The following is a 20,728-nucleotide window of genomic DNA, read 5'->3' as shown; positions in this document are numbered from 1 at the left end:
TCACCCTGCCCGAGGTCGAGGTTGGGGAGGAAGGAAGGTTTCTTGTAGGAGTGACTCCCAAGTTTAGTATGAAAGGGTGAATACGAATTCAAGAAGCGAGCGAGTTGAGGTGGAGGGAAAACGGAGCCTGACATTGTCGGCAAAGGGGTTGGTATCAGTGAAGCTGGGGAGCCCAGTGGGAGCAATGTGTACATGGAGGGAACTTCAGACAGTTAGTTCATTGTTGCTTGAGGATATAGCAGGGTGAGGAAGGGGTGAGAGGCGAGGCCAGGTGATGAGGAGGGATGCTGTCTGCCATCTTAAGGAGTTGGGACCTTCTCCTATGAGGCACCGGTAAGGCTTACAATGGGAAATGACATGGTTCTTCCTTTAACTCGGCCATGACTTATTCCTTCCCGTTTTGACTGAGGAACCGTTGGGGTATTTTTCAACTCAGCAGTGTTGGAGGTGTTTTTCCCTGTGGAGTGGACTAGCCGAATTCTTCAGAGAGATGCTGCCTGACCCATATGGCCCGCTGACAGCCTGACAGTTGACAGCTTTTAGTCAGACTAGACCGCTTAAGCGGCTTACCATCCTGAGGCGCGCACACGGCCGGAGCCCGGACTCCACATCATTCTGGCTGTCTTAATTGAGCACTAATTAAATGTTTTGGCTGGAAACCTCTCCCTGCCATGGCTGAATGGACTCATTTGATGGCAATATTTCAGGGAAGCATCTTGTTAGGCTGATCTGGTTCCTGTTTAAAAAGAAAATGCACATATTCGGTTTGTTCCTTCCTATTTTGACCTAAGGATCTATTACGTTGCCGTTTTAGGGAAAAACAAAACAAAACAAAACCTAAATTTCTAAAAGTACACACACACACACAAATAGCAGACTCTGAAATAGGGACTGATAAAAAGTGCAGAACTACAGTCAGGACAGTGGAGACCACACTGAAATGCTAAGATTTACTGTAGGCTAAACATGTTTAGGAGCCCCGGTGACACAATGGTTAACTGCTCAGCTGCTAACTGAAAGGTCAGCGGTTCGAACCTACTAGCTGCTCCACGGGAGAAAGAAGTTACAGTTCTACTCCATTCTATAGGGTTGCTATGAGTCGGACTCAACTTGATGGCAATGGGTTTGGTTTGGTTTTTTAAATGTTTATCTGTTCATGACTCAGTTTCTGTATTTGTGACAAAGTCCCAAGAAGGATACTCTAGAATTTTACCGTGATATTTCAGAACGAACGTTAAGGATGAGGAAGATGGATCTCTATCCTTGAGAACTTAAAATAGAATGGGTGGATGGATGGGTGATGTTTTCCAGCTCCGTGTAGCTATTGCTACTTATTTCTCAAAGCATTCCCCATAACGGGGTAGATTGCCAAGTTTGGGGGCCAAAGGGGCCCCCCTTCAGTTTACATTTACATTGCAGAGTGTGCAAAGAGTGCCTGCAGTGTCCTGAAAGTAATTGATGGGTGCGGCAAACACACTGAAGGGAGACCATGGAATGGGCCACCCTGAGTGGATCTTCAGGAGCTGGTTGGACCACCATGGAAGGCACTGGCGTGGACTACCATTGACATGAAACAGCAATTGCTGCTCCTTTAGAAATCCCTCCGCTTTCTGAAACTAAACCTTTCTTAGGAGTTTTCCTTTGCTGGCGAAATAACCCTAGTACTGTCATACTTCTTTTTTTTTTTCTACAATAATAATGGTGTTATTGTATTCAATAAGAACTAACATGAAACTTGGGATTTGTGGAGGTTAAAACTAATTCCTAAATTATAATTTTCTATGAAGATGTAGATTTAGATAATAGGGTTTGAAGATAATTTCCTTTCTGGGAAAGGTGATATAAACTGTGCTGCAGTTCACGTGTCTTCAACTCTTTCATTTATCTTAATATGTATTCATATATATTGTGTTCCATAAGTATAGGTTTATAGGACCAAAACCTCATCAATTAGCTCTTCTCGAACACATTTGCATTTGGTAACTAAGGAATAACTTGTTCATGACCAACGATTGTAAAACAGAGCACAGTAAAACACAGCGCCATCTGAACTAAAGTAGATTTTCAAAACCCCTTTAATCTGTGTGCTTCTTTAGGTCTTAGGGACACATTAAAATGCACGTTGAACTTTCTCATATTTATTCTATTTAACAAGAAATGTTTTCCTTCTTGTTTTGCTGCTACCTTCTTCTCCCTATCCATCCCCCCACCCCTTTTTTTTTGTGATGAGCCACGATCCTGTGCATTCTTTTCCTATTTAAAATTTAAAGAGTTACATTTGGGAGTGGAACAATATAGGGAAAGGCAACCCCTGGAGTGCGTCTGATGTGATGTTTCTCCTCCGTGCCCCCACTTTCCCCCTGCTGTGGGAGTGCTAAATGATAATGCCTGAGACCTTGCTGAAGAAAGCCTGACGCGGTTTCCAGCTGTGAGCATGTGATCAGTTTTTATGTTTGATTTTTGCACACAAGTATACTACCGCAAGCATGTCCGCAAACTACTCCACAAAGGCTTAAGGGTGAAGGATTGCATTGAGCGAATCAAACATTAAACAAACACTGAGTCACTGCATTAAAAAAAAACAACAAAAAAAACCCCAAAACCAAAGCCCCTGTGTTTATTTTCAAAAGCCATGTTTCTGTTTGAGGAAAAAAAAATGTATATTTAATGGTCAGATATAACCAGTCAACCCTCAATGAATTTATTTTCAGGCTAATTCATGTCCATATAGAAAAGAGATTATCTTGTTCTCTGTACACTGCTGTAATGATGGCACGTGATTCTAGTTATGCACTGGGTTGGTTCATTTGTGAGAAAAATTGAGTAATTTATCCTGTTATGTCATCTTAGAAAGGAGTGTCATGGATTTGCAAATTTTAAATCCATATTTTTCTTGAAGCTGCGTATTGCACACACATGGTCCCATTTTGGCAATATTACATAGATTTACACATCAGAGCGTACTATGTTAATGTCTTTCTTAAAATACACAATGTCTGTACTTTTTATTGTTCATTTGTTGAAATCCATAAAAAAGCCACTTATTAAAACCAGTTTTCTCTGAATTAAAAAATAAGATATTATTAAAAATAACAAAATACTTGTATAATTGTTGTTAATTCTGTCATCTTTGAGGTCTGAGGTGTGCCATGATGTCTGTTAAACACCCAAACTTATGGTACACTTCTTCCTAGTTCCCTGATCAGTCTGAGTAAAAAAAGTCTCAAAGAAGAAAAGTTATTTTACTCTTGTGCTGAGATAGTTTAATGACTGGTTGGGGTTTACTGGTGTAGAGATCAGAGGGAAGGTTCATAATTAACGAATGAATGAGAAGTGTCTAGAATCACAGTGGTCTGGTCATGGTGGTGGCCCAGTGTTTCCCTCAGTTGTATGCAGGATCCACATGAGTCCGGGGCCAACCTGACGCAGCTAGCAACATCCAGGAACATAAATTTAAAAAACAAAACAAGCCTTGTCCACACCGAAGGCCTGCTTCTTCAGATCCCATGGCTTGTCTTGCAACCACCAGATCCAGGTGAGGGGCCACTCCGAGTCTCAGGCTTCTCCGCTGTAACATTACTGAGGAATGGGTATTTTATATTTATAAAGTCAGCATTTCCAATTTCTCAACAAAGGTAGAAAAGCAAAATCAAACATTCCCTTCCACTACCTCAGTTTTCTAAGGTGTGGTTGAGGGTATTTGTGTACATGGGGGGGGGGGGAGATGAAAGGATGGTGATAATTCTAGAGTGCTTAGTGACTACATGTTTGTTTGTTTGTTTTTAACTTTATACGCATCTACTTAAACTCCAGCTGAACATATCTAGTGATGATAGCTTATTTATTTCCATGTAGGAATCTGATATTTCTTGATTATCGATAGTTTCTAGCTGTGTCCTTCTTGGGGCTGACAGTATTAAATCACTGTAGAAGTTCAGACATCATCTTTAGGGTGAGTCATTACAATTCGGAAGAAAACAGATAAATAAAGAAGAGGGATGGCAGTTTGTCATTAAAACCTCTGCAGAGATAAGGAAACTACTTACTGATATTGCTTTCATGAACTTTCCTCATCAATGTGCTGGCAAAAGAACAATGCTAGTCATTCACGTGGACACTGAATGTGTGGATTTCTGGGGATTCGGGTTTGTTTCCAGTTCTGTTTTGGATTTTTCCTAAGCCGTTGACTACTGTCTATCTGTCTGTCTGTCTATGTATCTATCTATCCTGTATCAGTCTATCACCTACCTATACATGCATTGCACACATGTACACGCATATGTCCATCTATGTACCTGTAAAATGTATATGATAAATGTATACATGAGGCATCTATAAATGTATCCCCTTTGGACATGTGAGTTAGAAAATGGCCGTCTTTCTTCCACATGACAATTTAGAACTTTAAGAAGAGGATGGTGTTTGAAGGTGGGACATTGGTGGGGCATTTTCCAGGAGTAAAACTTCCAGGACTGGTTGGAATGTGGTGGTGGGGGCGGCGGGGGGGGCAGTAGAGAATTATCAGATAATTTGTAGCAACTGAGGCCCTCTGTGTCAGGAGAAGATGGGACTCTGTCCAGTCGTTCCACGTTTGTCAGCTTCAGTTTGTTCTTTTCTACTAAATTCACGTAGTAACATTTATCTCACATGCCCCAACGTCCCAAACAGCTGCCATATACTAGGTATCTTGCAGTTTACAACATTGAGAGGCAATGTTCTCTATAAACCACGTAAAGAGGGAAAAAACTCTCTTAACCGCCACCCGCTGTAGACTTCCCCTCACGTCTCCTTGGCCAGAACTGTACCCCTGCCTGAGTTTGAACCAATCGCGTAGCAAGAAGGACAGGTCTTTTTTCTGAGGCAGCACAGTAAGGGACTGTGGACAGTTCAGAACAAGAAGGGACAGCCTCTTATCGCTTCCTCCAGAATTTAGCATTTCGTGGGGTGCCGTTGCAGATTTTACCATCTAAATCCTGCTTGACACAGAGAGGTGACACCGGCTTTTTGAATTTTTCAGTTTAAATGATTCAGAAATTCTTTTGAGGTGTAAATTAATAAAATGTAAACAGTCTACCACCTTATCTTCTGCCAGTCCAGGTTCTTAATCTGCTGCTACCACCACTGTTTTCCAGTTAAATAGCCAAAAGAGCCAGTCCTTAGAATGGGTTAATGACCTGCAAAATTCCTTTTAAACGGTGCCATTCTTGAGTTTTATTAGTGGAAAAATACAAACTGGTCTGTGGTGATGGGTTACTACAGATTCGCTCCCAACTGCTAAATTGAACTCCGATGAACCTGAGAGGCTCTTCATTAAACCTCCAAATGAGCTTCCTCTCAACTGGGGAGCAGGACGGGAAAGTAAACTAGGTCTGGTAAACGCCTTACCTGTGAATCACTGCTTTATTTTGGACAGTGCTGAAACCTTTTTAGATGTGAACGAAGGTAGAGGTGAGGGATGGGAGAAGACCATCAATTGACTCATTTATTTATTTATTACTGGGTTCTAGGTAATTTGTCCATGGTATTCTTCTAATTAAAATGTAATACAAAAGGTAGGTAGATTGTAGTTGTTTTGAAATGATAAAACTGAGCTCAGAAGGTTTAAGTGACTTTGACAAGGTTTGATGATTAGCGTAGATCCAGGATTGGAATTTAGATATGTCTGCTTCAAATCCCACGGCGGCTTAACTTGTGGTCATAGGCTTTGGAGTTTTTGAAAATAGAGACCAAGTCCACATCTTTGAACTTGCAAAATTCTTAATATATCATCCATTCGAGCAAAGAAACATACAAGCAAACAAAAACATCCTGTAGTTATTTATTGAGCTAAGGTCTAGATTTGTAGTATTGAAGGAACCAGATGCAATCTTTGTCCTGCTGGAGCTTCCAGTGCAACAAAGAAAATGGTAATAATAATAAGATTCATACAAAAATATGCATAACTATATGCATGATAAATATTATGAAGAAAATATGCAGGGTGGCCTGGTAGGGAGATGTAATTTGCATGGGGATGGAGTCCTGAAGAATGAGAAAATATCATCCAGGTGAAGAATGGAGACATTTCTCTTCCATGTGATGGAATATCAATGTTAAGGCCCTGGTGTGACCAGAGAATAATGAGATGAGGCTGAAAAATAGGCAAAGACCAGACGCAGAGGAATGCCACTGAAGCAGAGGAAACCACCGAAGCAGGGATAGCGCTGAAGCAGAGGGACCCATAAGCAGATGTAAGATTTACAGAGTCATTCCAGTTTTCATGGAGGAAATGGCCTGCAGAGGCTTCGTTCGTATCTAGATCATTAAATCATTCATTAAATATTTTCAGTCAGAATTATCTGTTTCTGATGTGTTGTTAGTTACCACCGACTCACGGCAACGCCATGTACGACAGAACAAAACGTTGCCCGGTCCCATGCTATCTTCGTGTCCACTGTTACGGCCACTGTGTATTTGAGTGCTTTTCAACCTGGGGGGCTCATCTTCTAGCATCATATTAGCAATATTCTGTTGTGACCCATAGGGTTTTCTTTCGTTAATTTTCTGAACTAGATCGCCTGGCCTTTCTTTGTAGTCTGTCTCTGCCTGGAAGATCCACTGAAACTTGTCCACCATGGGCGACCCTGCTGGTATTTGAAATATCTTGATACAGCTTCCAACATCACAAGCCACCACACTAAGACAAACTGACAGGTGATGGTGTGATTCTAATTAGTGTTAGTTAAATGAGTGAATGAATAAATGAATTTGCAAACTAAATGTGGAACAAAGCTTTAAAGACAAGTTACGTTTTTCACAGCCAACACTGGACAGAGAAAGACTCACTCTGAGAAAGTATTACTATAGAGTTATAATGGCAAAATAATACTTACCTATTCACATCCTACTTGATTTTTCCATCATTATACATTCATACTTCAAGAGATTGAGATTTTTCAGAACTATCTGCTTAAATTAATTCCCCCCCCCCCCCCCACCGCCTTTTTGGACAATTTTAGGTCCTTGGAACAGGTTTGAACCCACAGCCACTCTGCAGGAGAAGATGTGGCAGGCTGTTTCCGTAAAGATTACAGCCTTAGGAACCCTATGGGGCAGTTCTACTCTGTCCTATAGATCGCTGTGAGTCCAAATCGACACACAACAACGATTCTGAATAAGAGTCCCTGGCTGGTGCACATGGTTAAGTGTTTGACTACTAGCTGAAAGGCTGGTGGTTTGAACCCACCCAGAGGCACCTCAAAGACAGGCTTGGCGATCTGTTTCCGAAAGGTCACAGCCTTGAAAACCCTGTGGAGCAGTTCTACTCTGCACGCATGGGGTCACCTTGAGTCAGAATCCACCTGATGGCAGCTCACAACAACGTGCTGAATACCTAGTAACCTGCCAAGGAATTCTGGAGTCGAAGAAGCCCAGAGTGTGCCTCTGCTCCCAGTCTTTGGAATTCAGAATTACAACCCATCATTCTTTATGTATGTGCCTGCCTACCACCACATGGAAGACGTGCTTAAGGTTTTCTAGTTCTTTTTCCCTGCAGCAGAAACGTGGATGGGCTAGTATTATTGGCATGTTCTGGTGTTTTATAAAGAGATCTCTACTCAGGGATTGTTGAGGGTATTTGCACATTCACTTGAACATAGAGATAAGCATTGACTGTCAACATGGCCGTTTACAAATTAAGTCTCTGCAACCTCCTAACCCATGAGTGAACCATTAACGCAATTAAAAAAGCAAAAAAAAAAAAAAAGGGATTGGAAGTCTAGATGCGAGATCATCTCACTGAGCCACGTTTGTATTCCAACCAGATAATAAATAACCTAAACATTTTGAAGCAGCCGAGTTCCTTTCCTTTGATGTTATCAGGGAGAGAAATGACTCTCCCCGGTGGACACACAGATAGGCTAAATTCGGGCCATCCAGCACCTGCGATCATATCCTTGTGGACAGGTCAGTCTAAGCAGGTGACCATTTGGTCTTTGTACTCTCTAGGAGTCTTTGGTGAGCAGGCCTCATGAATTGAATTGTGTCCCTCCAAAACTATGCGTCTATTTGCTTAGGCCATGATTCCCAGTACTGTGTGGTTGTCCTCCATTTTATGATTGTAATTTTATGTTAAGAGGATTAGGGTGGGATTGTAACACCACCCTTACTCAGGTCACCTCCCTGATCCAGTGTAAAATGAGTTTCCCTGGGGTGTGGCCTGCACCACCTTTTCTCTCTCAAGAGATGAAAGGAAAGGGAAGCAAGCAGAGAGTTGGGGACCTCATACCATCAAGAAAGCAGCACCAGAAGCAGAGCACGTCCTTTGGACCTGAGCTTCCTGCACTGAGATGCTCCCAGACCAAGGGAAGACTGATGCATCACGAGGGCTTTCCTCCAGAGCCAACAGAGCCTCCTGGAGCTGACACGCTGAATTTGGACTTTTAGCCAACTTTACTGTGAGAAAATAAACTCTTTGTTAAAGCCATCCACTTTTGGTATTTCTGTTATAGCAGCACTAGATGACTAAGACAGCCGGCATTTGCAAATTCTGTCCTTTTTGTCTGGAATGTTCTTTTCTCTGCTTTTCACCTGATACGTGTCCTTCAGAATACAGTGATGTTAGCCTTCTAGCCAAATCCTCCTTCAGGTCAAATGAGGTTATATTCCCTTGGTGTGGACTCTCTGAGCACTACAGTGTTTATCACAGCTGAGTTTTTATAATTATTTGTTTGATTACTTGGTAAATATCTAGTTTGTGAACTCCTTAAGGTTAAGGACATCATCTGTTTTGCTCAGTGCCATCCGGCATGTATGAATGGACTCAGAGGAAGACCTTTGATATCCCCCATCAGTATCCTAATAAAATAGTATTTTAATAGAGTTCTTACTAAGATTATTGCAAAATATGTCTCGTTTTTTAGAACACCATACCGATTTATTCTCTTTTCAATTAAATCAACTAAAATCCTGATATTTGAAGCATTTTTAGCAGTTAGTTTGAGCATTTTGTCTCGACCCACACTTAGAAATTTATTTTACATCGTGATCCTATATCTGCATGTATTGTATATACACGTACACACATGTATATAGTTCATATGTATATAACTTATATATGAATAAAAGTTTTATGAAAAGCTTCTATTCTCTTGTCTGTAAACACTCCTATTGTAAAAAAGAATGCTTGTCATAAACTAAAAAAAAAAAAAAATTACCTTCCACTAATGGGTTGTGAGGCAATATTTGAAAAGCACTTAGAGAAATTGTTGTTCTAATTAGGATCCTTCTCCATTACAAAATAAATGACTCCAAATTCAAATTATCCACCCATTGATAGCATTGCATGTGCTTTTTGATTTCTTCTTTGTAGTGTATTGTCCATAATTTTTATATTTTCACATAGGAGCGTACTACATTTGTCACCAGAAAATGCATGGGGAGATAAAGTGGTTGCCTTGTTGTGGCTTCGTCACCATCACCAGCTGTAATGTCTACTTTGATATTCGAACATTCCAAGTCTTAGCTTCCTTCTCACTAACTTCTCGGCTCAGGTAGGTCTCACCTTACCAAAGATTCCTCTCCTTAGAATCTTCGCGCCATCCCCTGAGTCACCGTTTGGACTCTGAGGAGCTATTGTGTAAAACTGGTTTTCCAGCACTTCTTGGGCAAAGTCTCACCCACTCGAGTCCGACATACAGATGGTCTGAGAACAAGGACTATGGGCGTCGCTTACACTTTAGATTATCTGCTTCTGTCCAGGAAACATACTTTATTCCAGTATGTATAGTACAAAGTACGCTCCTGTGTGTCTTTAATGTTGTTGTTAGTATCATTGTCAACATAGTAATGTTATTAACAGCGTTGTGAAAACAGCAGCTGTCACGAGGTAATGGCCCCAACAGCAGTGGTGTTCACAGGATGCCATTATATTAATAATGACAACAGATCTGACAGGCGTATCCTAAGAATTCGCATTAACCCATTGCCATAGACTTGATTCGGACTCCTAGCGACCCTACAGGACAGAGCAGAACTGCCCCGTTGGGTTTCCAAGCCTGTAAATCTTTATGGAAGCAGACTGCCACATCTTTCTCCAGAGGAGCAGCTCTGGGTTCGAACTGCTGACCTTTCAGTTAGCAGCCGAGTGCTTAAGTGCTGCACCACCAGGGCTGACTCGAGAGGAGAAGTAGAAGATGATCAGTTCTAACACACCCTGTCTCCATGTACCTCCCTGCCTTCTAAGTTTAAAAAAACAAAGAGGAAAATGATAAAAACTGTTATCAAACCAATGTTATTGACGGAATTAAATAAGTTATTAGCTTGATATTAAAGGGATATGAGAAAGAGTAAATTTTTTCGCTGCATAATTTGATCGGTGTTGTTTGGCTGGGCACGAGTCGTTCATCAGAAGGAAATGTGTGCACTCAGCAAGGTGAGGCCCTGGAAGAAAAGGGATTCTCGCGTATTTAGCGTTTCTAAATCGGATTCTTTTTTTTTTTTTTTTTTAAATCGGATTCAGCTGGGAACGCGTTTGCCTCTCTTGAAGAAAAGAACGGCGCGCCACCTGTGAGCTGGCCCTGTACTCCTGTATGTTGTGAATTCTATAGTTGTGACCATTAGAAAGAAGTGGGATAAAATCCATTATCTTCCTGATCTAAATAGCAGAACTAAACTTCCCAAGGGAATTTTTCTCTCCTTTTCCAAAAATTAGAAGTCAACTGTAATTCATGAAAATAAGCTTGTAGACCTGATTCTGAAAGACTATTTACTGACCAGTAATCCACTTAGTAATTCTCATAGCACTGGACAGACGTGAATATTTACATAGCAGTCAAAGCATCCCCAACGACCAGGGGTTCCCAGAAAGCAGAAAGTTACCTATTTGGTTATTTAGAGTTTAGCTTACTATAGTGGAAACTGGTGAATTCTGCCTTAGCTTTTAGTTACCCAAGTTATTAGGCCATCAGAATAGATTTGAATTTTACAAACCATCATCTTCGATGGCCTATTCAACTAGCTTCTATCAGAAACCTATATTGCAGATGGCCTTTTGAACACAATGTATGTCCGATATTAAGATATTGGAAATGATTATAGCTAAGCAGCACTATGAATGCACATAGCATAATTCATTTCGAATCTAAAATAGGATGCTCTCATTCTGTATTTGTTTTTTGGAGTCATAAGAGTTAAACTTGGTTAAATAAGCTTTTTTTTGTATTGTTAGGTTTTCCTTTATAGCTGTATCTTATGTTTACTTATTTAAAAGTGTAATGTCATATATTATTGCACAGGATTTCTTGAAGATACCTACTGAGGAACTAAAAAAAAAAAAATAACTCATAGCTAATGTATAACACATGGTTAGTGAGGCCAACAACTTTAATCTCCGATCTAAGGCATATTTAATATTGTGCTTGAGTTATAAAACAGTCCTCACGTAACTAAGTTAAAAGGTGAGTCCAGCTTCTTCGCCAAATCGACATTAGAGAGTTGGGTTCAGGCTACAAGGCTGGTAGTGACTGCAGGCCTTATATCTAAGAAGAAGAAGAAGAAGTCACTGATAAGTTTAAGTAAACCATTCCTCTGAACCTGTAGTAAGCAAGTGATGACAAGATCCAGATACTTTTCTCAAAAATGAGTAGTTTAGTTCTAATACTCTTGGAAAATTCCAAATGAAATAGAGACAGCCAGGTGGAAGGAACATTACAGGTGGCCCTGCAAACTCTACCTGTCCAGACAGCAACGTGTTAACAAAAACTATCATCATGAGTCGGACTACAAGGGCTAGCGTGCAGCGCCTTAACTCAGGAAATGTTTTCAGATAGTGTTATCTATGCCAGCCTCTTTCATGGAGTCATTCAGAACCACGGTGGTTGTTCCTCTTCACTTTCGACCTAAGGAAATCGGAGCCGAGGCGTGTTCCAAGATGGCAAATCTAGGCCAAGAACTCAGGTGTCCCGATTTCCAGCTATGACCGTTATCCGTTGTTTTATGCATCATCTAATATTCACATGGAGCCCTGGTGGTGCAGCGATTAAAGAGCTCAGCTGCTAATCGAAATGTCAGTGGTCCCACCAGCTGCTCCGTGGGAGAAAGATGTGTCAGTCTGCTTCTCTAAAGATTTACAGCCCTGGAAACTGTATGGGGTGGTTCTACCGTGTCCTGTAGGGTCACTGTGAGTTGGAATTGGCTCAAGGACATCAGGTTTTAGTGTTCACAAGTAGCCTCTGTTCATGGTTTGTTCCTTAAAGCACTTTACTAAGTACTGGGATTCAGAAGATGAGATAAAAAGTGACATGGTGATAAGTGGGCCCGAGGGACAGCGTGCTCCATTTGCTTTGGCCTTAGATTCTTGCCTTTATGGGAAGGGACGGAGGGGCTTTGATATTTCTAATGAGTACTTATGCCTTCTTAGCGTTTTTTTTTTTTTTTTTTTTTTGACTGTGCTATCATGGTGTGTAATGCTCTTTGAGACATCTCCTTTTGAAAGAAAACACAGATTCTCCTCCCATCCCTCAAAACCCTTCTCTTGGTGTCTGGTCACTGCTATTAAGTAAAATTTATTGCAGTCTAAAGAACTGGGCAGATGTTAAAAACCCTCACGGTCCCCACCAGCCAGGGGGTTCCTCTGTTTATTATTTCCTGGCTGGTTGGCATGTTCCTGTCACATGCAACAGACCCCCATTATAAAGGATTATATGATGAGTCAACAAGCATGTGAAAGATAGCAACCAAATGGTGACTCCCAATTACATGAAAAATTACTGTAATCACCCCTGCTGTAACACCCGTCTGTCGGCGTGGTGGTTGATCCCCGTGAAAGGCTTTAAAAGAAAGCCCAGCGTATTAAATAAAAACCTCAGTTCTGTGTGTAATCATAAAAATTAACACTGTCACTTTAAAAAAATCTAATTGGTGTCCTGAAGGGAAACCTACTAGGCTATGTAAAGTAGCTATTATGAAAACATTTAGCCTTTTGAATGTATTTCAGACAACGTTTGTGTTGCCAGCTTTGTCAGCCAAAAATTCACTAAGCAGGTTTGTCAGGGACTGAGGCCGTAATCAGTAGAACAGACATTGGCACAGAGATTAAAGATCAAGAGAATTATATAGGTTTTGTTACCACGTGCCAAGATTCCTGTTTTGGAGTAAGTTGATTTTGTGTGGGCTGTAACCAGGAGTAAGTGCTATCTTTGTTTGCTATTTCACAGTAGCATTCCCCGCAGAGGAAGGAGCTCCACTGTTTCATTCACAGGCCTGGGTTGCAGTGGTGGGGTGCGTGTGTGTGTGTGTGTGTGTGTATATGTGTGTGTGTGTATGTGTGTGTGTGTGTGTATGTGTGTGTGTGTATATGTGTGTGTGTGTGTATATGTGTGTGTGTGTATGTGTGTGTATGTGTGTGTGTGTATATGTGTGTGTGTGTGTGTATGTGTGTGTGTGTGTGTGTGTGTATGTGTGTGTGTGTGTGTGTGTGTGGCGGGGCTGGAGAGATGTTTCTGACATTCCTCCTCTCCTTTTCTAATTCTGTTTCTGCTGGGTGAATGTAAACTCACCTGTATTAGTGTCCCAGGACTTCCTTAACGAAATACCACAAAAATGGATAGGCTTACACAACAGAAAATCGTTACTGGTCATCTCTGGAGGCTGAGAGTCTGAGATCAGGGTGTCGGCCCTGTTGATTCCTTCTGAGGCTTTGCGGGAGAATCTGTACCTGCCTCTTTTGTAGCTTCTGGTAGCTCCAGGAGCAACTTGGCTTGCAGCTGCAGTACCACGTGGCATCCTTCTTCTGTCTCCCTGTCTCTGTGTATCCTCTCCTCTTTAATAAGGATGGAGCCCTGGTGACGCAGTGGTTAAGAGCTCGGCTGCTAACCAAAAGCCCCTCGGAAACCCTATGGGGCAGTTCTACTCCGTTCTGTAGGGTTGCTGTGAGCCGGAATCAACTGGATGGCAGTGGGTTTGGTTTTATAAGGACACCACTCAGATGGGATTAGGACCAACCCTACTCTAGTAGGACCTCATGTTAATTTAACTGATGACATCATCAAAGACCCTATTTCCAAACAAGGTCATGTTCACAGGTACTAAGGGTTAGAACGTCAACATAGCTTTTTTTTGGCAGGGACACAACTCGATCCATAACAAGCCCTAAGTCCACAGTCATGCTCTTCCCGGGTGGGCACTGCAGCAGCTGGCAGGAGACCCTCACCGGTCAGTGAATTTGTCCTCAGCGTGGGGAGGGGTCAGGCTTCCCTCTTCTCCCACAGGTGGCATCTTCACAATATAGGAAGCTCCTTTTATACAGTTCTGGTTTGCTTGGTGGCACTACGATTAAGTGCTTGCTTGGCTAGTGATCAAAAGGCCGGCAGTTCAAATCCACTCAGAGGTGCCTCAGAAGACAGACCTGACAATCTACTTCCGAAAAAGCAGCCATTGAAAACCCTATGGAGCACAGTTCTTCTCTAACCCACATGGGGTCGCCATGAGTTGGAATCAACTCGACAACAACTGGTTTGGTTTTTTAGTTACACAGTTTTACATTTAGACACAGCAGTAACCACAAGGGACTGGGTGCAAGGCTTCAGGGTTCCTGTCCCGGCTTTTGGCAGCCTACCAAGAGGCTCTGAGCAAGTCAGGAAAGCACGCTGACCTCCTCCATTTCTTAAATCAGGTGATTGTCAGGACTCCTGCCCTCTAAAATTCTGTGGCTTCAGAAGGAATTCGATCATGCCTAGGTTGCAGATTCGACCCTCCCAGATACAGCAAGAAAAAGTCCTCTGTACTGCCATAATGGATGCTTCAGTGTGTAATAGAATAAGGAAGTGTTTCCCAAAAACAGTTGGGAAAAAACATGATCTAGAAACACTAGGAAAATGTGAAGTGTCTCTTCGAGTTCCATTAAGTCACCTATCAGGATGCCTTCTTTAGACTAGTGGACACCGTCTGGGGGGGTAGATGTTGGTATTTACAACAGCCAAATACAGTGACAACATTCTGGCAAATTTACACTTCTGAGATGACCATGGATGAAACTCATGCTAACACTTCATAATTTTAGCAATATTTTAACAGAGACAGCATCGTGCATAGACAGCCCTGGGACACACAGTAATTAATTTACCTAGATGGAAAGGGAGTCACACACAATTTGTGTGGGAACTTTCAAAGGCGCTTACATTGAAGCTTTTCCAAGCCACTTTTAAATTATACCTTCATCGTACAAATGAAATACCGCTCAGAGAACCGCTGACTGAGAGAAGAAGCAAGCAGCCTTCCCAGGCTTTATTCAGGATTCACAACCAATCACATTAGTAAACATAAATACATCACAGCCCTTGTTCAAATATTCACAAGTCATCTATATAAAGACAAACTACCATATATTCTCTGAAGTAGATTTTTTCCCCCATTCCCCCTTTTCATCTTGTGTCTTGTATCTGTGAAACCTACCCGTGTGTGTGTGTTTTAAAGCAAATTACAGACCCCTCTGGCATTACAACATTGAGACAAAGTTAATGGCAAACAGAAATCCCAGGGAATACACATGAGGAGTTGCAGGTCTGCCCCATTGATTCCTGACCTGACAGTAAAGGAGGTTTCACACCTGCCTGGAATCTTGAGACTTCTGTCTGTAGGAGCCAGCCTAGTCAGTCCTCTTCTTTCTGTTTAGCAGATGAGTAAGGGAGAGACCTTAGGAGATGCTTTCACGCTCACATAGACACTAGGGGGTGTCCAAGGACCAAATGTATCTCTCTTTCCCTTCTGGTTTGTCTCCTCAGTACTACTCCTAGGTCCTGCTAACTTCAAGTGCAAGAGCTAAGGGAAAATCCATCCAATTAATTCCTGTCTTGTGCCAGAATGAATAACGTGGGTCAGCTCCATCATCAGGCCCCGGTTCCCTTAGATCTCTGGCAGCAGTTGTAAGCTCAGGTCTAGGAGCCGGGCCATCCCATAATATAAGCCACAGGTGATGGAGATGCAGGTACTCTTGTCATCAAATGCTTTTTACCTCTGCATTTGCCAGAATTTTTGCGTGGTTAAAGAGGTCACTGTTTTTCCTTTTCTTGAGTATGTTTCAGTTTGGGTCTGAGCACCCTGAGCTATGGGGCAGTGGGAGGTGAGAAGGCAATTCCCCGCCTCCTCGTTCTCGTGGGGTCTCCTTTGCTTTTTAATGTAGACTGTTTGTTGATTTTTACCTATCTGAAACCATTTCCCCTTACCACCTTAGATGTCTTCACGCCTTTGGTTGTGGGTCTCTTTATGAATACCTATTACTTCTTAATTATGATGGTTTAATAAGATATGTCTTTCATTTTCATCTCTTCTCTCTCTTCTCCTGTGATTCTTTTCCCTTTGCTATTGGTCCCTAAGGACGTGTTACCGGCTCTTTTTCTTTATTGCTCCCATCTTCCCTTCGCCCCTCCTGGTGAATTAAAAAAATAAATAGAATGCATTTTAAGGACGACAATGGTAATAATAAAGTCAGCAATTGCTTTCCAGCTAAATGCACAGATTGGAAGCCCTATGGAAAATAGCATAAACCTAATTGAAGTAGTCAACCCTGCACATACAGGTCAAGCTATGCTCTATTAAAACGAAGGTAAAACAAAGCTTGTGACATTTCTGCATTTCCCAGACTCACTTTTCCTAAGACGTATCGATAATATTGACAATAGTATTGCACCACGCTCCCCAGCGACCTGAGCTCTCATCTTATGGTCCTGGGTAGTTCCCTCTTAACGAAACCTTATTGCATCCTTTATCAATAGCAACCAACAGAAAAATATCTTTCAATGTATAGACCCAAAAACTTGAAATAAAATGAACTTATAGCGATTAAGTGGCTTAAGACACTGATTACTTTGACATGTGGCCCCTCACTGCCCTCCTTGTCCAGCTGTTGAAGATGCTAATACGTTTCCTACATTTATGAAAATATGCAGATTGCTAGAGAAATATCTGACATGAAATCATCAGGAGGGTTGGGATTACTATTTACAAGGATCTGCTGTTTGTTTTCATATTGGGCAGTTTAAGCAGCCTCCTTGAGAATCACTGGCTGGTCTTGATCTTTATCACCCAAGTTTCTTATATTAAATGGAGCCAGCTCTCAGATTTGATGGCAAAGCACTAGCAGCTGGGAGACCCCTCTCTCCCTCTCCCCCCTCTCATTTCCCAAACAATGTTTGCACTGATTGGTAGTATACAGCAAGATACGGTGCAGAGACTGTGTTGGCATTGTGTTGTGATGACCCCACACGTTGTGTGTGCGTTGTGGTCCCTCTGGCTCTTCAGAGTTGTATGGGTTTATGAGAAATTACATGTCAGGCTCCGTCTGAGTGTGATTGTATACTGATTGCGTACAGTTTTTTTAAACCTCGTTATTAGCCTTGTATGCAAACCAAATAAAAGGAAAGTTTAAAAAGGAAAAAGAAAATAGCCTTGACTGGACGTCATGGCAGAGCCCAGGTGTTTGAACCTGAATGTTCTGGTGGGGCCATCTGCCGCAGCTCTGTGCTTGAAAAGGGTCCTAACGAACCGAGGGGGACAGAGAGGAGCGGGCATGGTGTGTGGTAAGAGGCCATGGAGGCCCTGCTTCTTCTGCCTCTGTTTTCCTTGCATTCACAATTCCTTTGTGTGCAGGGGGGGGTGCCCAGGGAGGTGGTGCCACTGGTGTCCCTCTTATTTCAGCTTTCATTAATTGATGCCCCCCCCATGGCAGTCTCTCCCAGGACTGACCCTGTCCTTAGAATCACTCTTTTAAAAGGAAACCCCAAACAAAAACATCTTGAACATGTAGCTACAAATTTGGGGGAGTTTAGGCCCAAGGAGAGGATGGAAAGGAACTGTGCTCTCTCTCCGTTCCCAGGGCTCTGCCCTTCTGTCCTCTTGCACCTGCAGGTTACTGGACGTTTCTCTGGCAGTTATTATCTAGGGGGTGCACTCTGTGGACTTTCAAGCAAGAAGCTCAGCAGGGAACGATGAAGTATTACATACCAAGAAGTGGGCTCATCTCTAATGCGGGAAGTGCTTAGTTCTCTTTTAAAAATCTTTAATCAGTATACAGTGGTTCAGTACACAGATGTTAGCAGCAGCGTGAGGGCTCTCTAATTGTAATTTAAGTTATCCATGCCTAAGGGCTCCCAATCAAATTATTAGACTGTTGCAGTGAGTCTGTGGCTCTTGGTGGCACCTTGCAAGGGGGCATTTTCTGGAATGATGAGAGGCAGTGGTTTCTCCTGGGAAGCAAATGTACCATTATGGACTTATTAGGTCCTTGATTAGATCCACAGCTGATAAGTGAGTAGACTTTTCAAGAGAAAATATTGCAGTTTATTTCAATCTGCTTCACTCAGCCGTTGGGTTGTGGAAAAGGAAGTAAATGAAATAGAACTAAAGGAAATATGTGTGCAGTTTCCTTAAAAGTGGTTGTAAAATTTATTAATTGATTCTTAAAAATTGCCATTAGCCCTTTAGACATTAAAGGTAAAGGTCTATTTTTTTTTGCTCTCAACAACAACAAAATAAATAAAATTAGGAAGGAAAAAAGGTAAAGGCCTTTTTAAATACATTAATTTTTCCATTTGCTTTGTGTATTTGTTGTCGTTTTTCCCTAAGCTTGCTTTCTATGACAGTTTTTCTGCCTGGGCCGCCGGGACTTAAAGGGTTAAATGTTCGGCGTGGCAATTAATTAATTAATTAGAAAGTTAACCTCTCAGATTTCCTCCCTGAAATTCATGTTTATCTGATTTGCTTTAATAACTGACTTGCCATTGAGCTAGTTTTACATACTTTAATTTGAAGATAATTACAGTACTGTAATTCACATTTCAGACGCACATTAACTTTTGAAAAGACACCAAGCTCCATACTTCCACCCAGCATTACGCTTATTTTTCAGTAAAGTGTAACCTGAAGACTAATTTACTGGTTGGAGTCATATTTTAAGCCTTTCTATTACGAGGCATTTATTTGACTTAATTGTGGAGCCATTGGTCATATTGAGTTCATTTCCTGTTCATGTTGGTTTCATGAGCGTCCCCATTAGTATTCAATTGCTCAGTAATTAGTCATTAGTTCACCATGCTGTCTTCAACCATGTGTACACTTTTATTCCCATTTTCCACTCAGCTTCTGCAGTCACATCTGACTTCTCTCTTTCTTAAGGAGACGAAGACCTCCGTAAGGAAGACGAAATGCTAGATCATGAGTAAACTTTGTGCCAGAAGGCCCCTAGTCGAGGCAATAACTCGAGGCGCTGAAGATGGAAGAGTTGGCAGCTGCCTAACCACAGTACTGAAGTCACCAGAGATGTCGAAGCCTGCGATCTGAAGTGTTTGTGATCAGAGGCGAGATAGAAGCTCTTTACCTAAACTTCAGGAGGGTGCTTGACCCCAGGGTGCACCTGGGTAATTCTGATGAGAGCATCTTCAATCTCTGAAGAAAGGTCAGATTCGCACCATGTTACTCAGCTCCAATAATGTATTAGATTGTGCCATTTCAATTAACTGACTTTGCAGATTTGTTTTCCTTTCCAAGGGAAACTGTTTTTTAAAAATACATTTTCAGTGGTTTCATTAATTCCAAATTTGCTGTGTTTTTAGCGCACATTTTATCTAAGGTATTCGTTTAGCTGCTACGTGAAGTAAATATGTCATCTGTCATAGTCTGTCACAAGCTCGTAATTTAAATCCATTAGGAAATCGTTCCTGCTTTTTACTTGGGCTGGCTTCGCATTGTTGTCCTAATTAAATTTTAATCTTATATCATTTAAATGTTAGACTTCGGAATGAAATTATTTTTATTCAGGCGATAATGACAGTCTTCTTGGCAGAGCTCAAAAACACTGCTTCCAGACTAGTTCAGTCGACGCTCAAGAAGCCATAGCTGCCATGGATCCTGTTAGTATTTACTCTCTGTACAAAATGAGAACCAAGAGAAGTAGGGTCCCTGAGATAAACAGCCTCTCTTCCTCCAAGTTGACCAGTTCTGCAGTAGCTTACACATATGCCCTATTGGTGGCATGAAAGGTTAAGCCCTCGGCTGCTCACTGAAGGGTTGGAGGTTCAAGTCCACCCAGAGACACCTCAGAAGAAAGGCCAGGTGATCTACTTTAGAAAAATCTGCCACTGAAAACCCTATGAAGCACAGTTCTACTCTGACTCATATGGGGTTCCTGTAAGTCGGAATTGACCTGATGCCAACCGGTTGGTCATTAAAAAAAAGAAAAAAAACCATTGCTATCCAGTCAATCCCAACCCATAGCTACCCTATAGGACGGAGTAGAACTGCCCTATAGGGTTTCCAAGGAGCTGCTGGCGGATTTGAACTGTTGACGTTTTGCTTAACAGCCCTATCACTTAACCACTGCGCCACCAGGGCTCCTGGTTGGTCATAGGTAGGTTAATTTTTAGAATTTTTCTAAACAATAATATTTTGCACAATAGCATGGAGAAGTGCTCCTTAAACTTTAATAAGAATCACTTGGGGGTATTGTTAAAATGCAGAGTCTGACTCCATAGGTCTGGGGTGGCCTGACATCTGGCACTTCCCACGAGCTCCAGGTGAAGCTGGTGCAGTTGGTCCATGGTTCACACTTTGCGTGGCAGGAGTGTGAAGTGATTAGGAGGCAAACGGGATGAAGTTGAATTAATTATCATTTCGTCTAACTCTTTTCGAGAATTAAAAATTCATTCTCAAATTACAGGAGTAATGACCCCAGTTATTATTTTGACTTGGAACTTTGCTA

At 41.8% G+C, this 20,728-nt stretch overlaps 1 long non-coding RNA gene across 2 annotated transcripts in view; it reads left to right on the top strand.

The window, feature by feature from the left end:
* Window positions 1-19,470, top strand: part of LOC126067977 (uncharacterized) — a 165,493-nt gene extending 146,023 nt beyond the window's left edge. Inside the window, exon 3 of one of the 2 annotated variants that reach the window (XR_007515508.1) lies at window positions 19,147-19,470. This is a non-coding gene — a long non-coding RNA (uncharacterized LOC126067977). Of the gene's footprint in view, window positions 1-9,382; window positions 9,582-19,146 lie in introns of those variants that run through there. The other variant, XR_007515509.1, reaches the window with a different exon arrangement.
* The last annotated feature ends 1,258 nt before the right edge of the window (window positions 19,471-20,728 follow it).

This window comes from Elephas maximus, chromosome 26, assembly GCF_024166365.1.
Source record: "Elephas maximus indicus isolate mEleMax1 chromosome 26, mEleMax1 primary haplotype, whole genome shotgun sequence".
Classification (NCBI taxonomy): domain Eukaryota; kingdom Metazoa; phylum Chordata; class Mammalia; order Proboscidea; family Elephantidae; genus Elephas; species Elephas maximus.
This window is presented reverse-complemented; position numbering and strand designations above follow the sequence as displayed.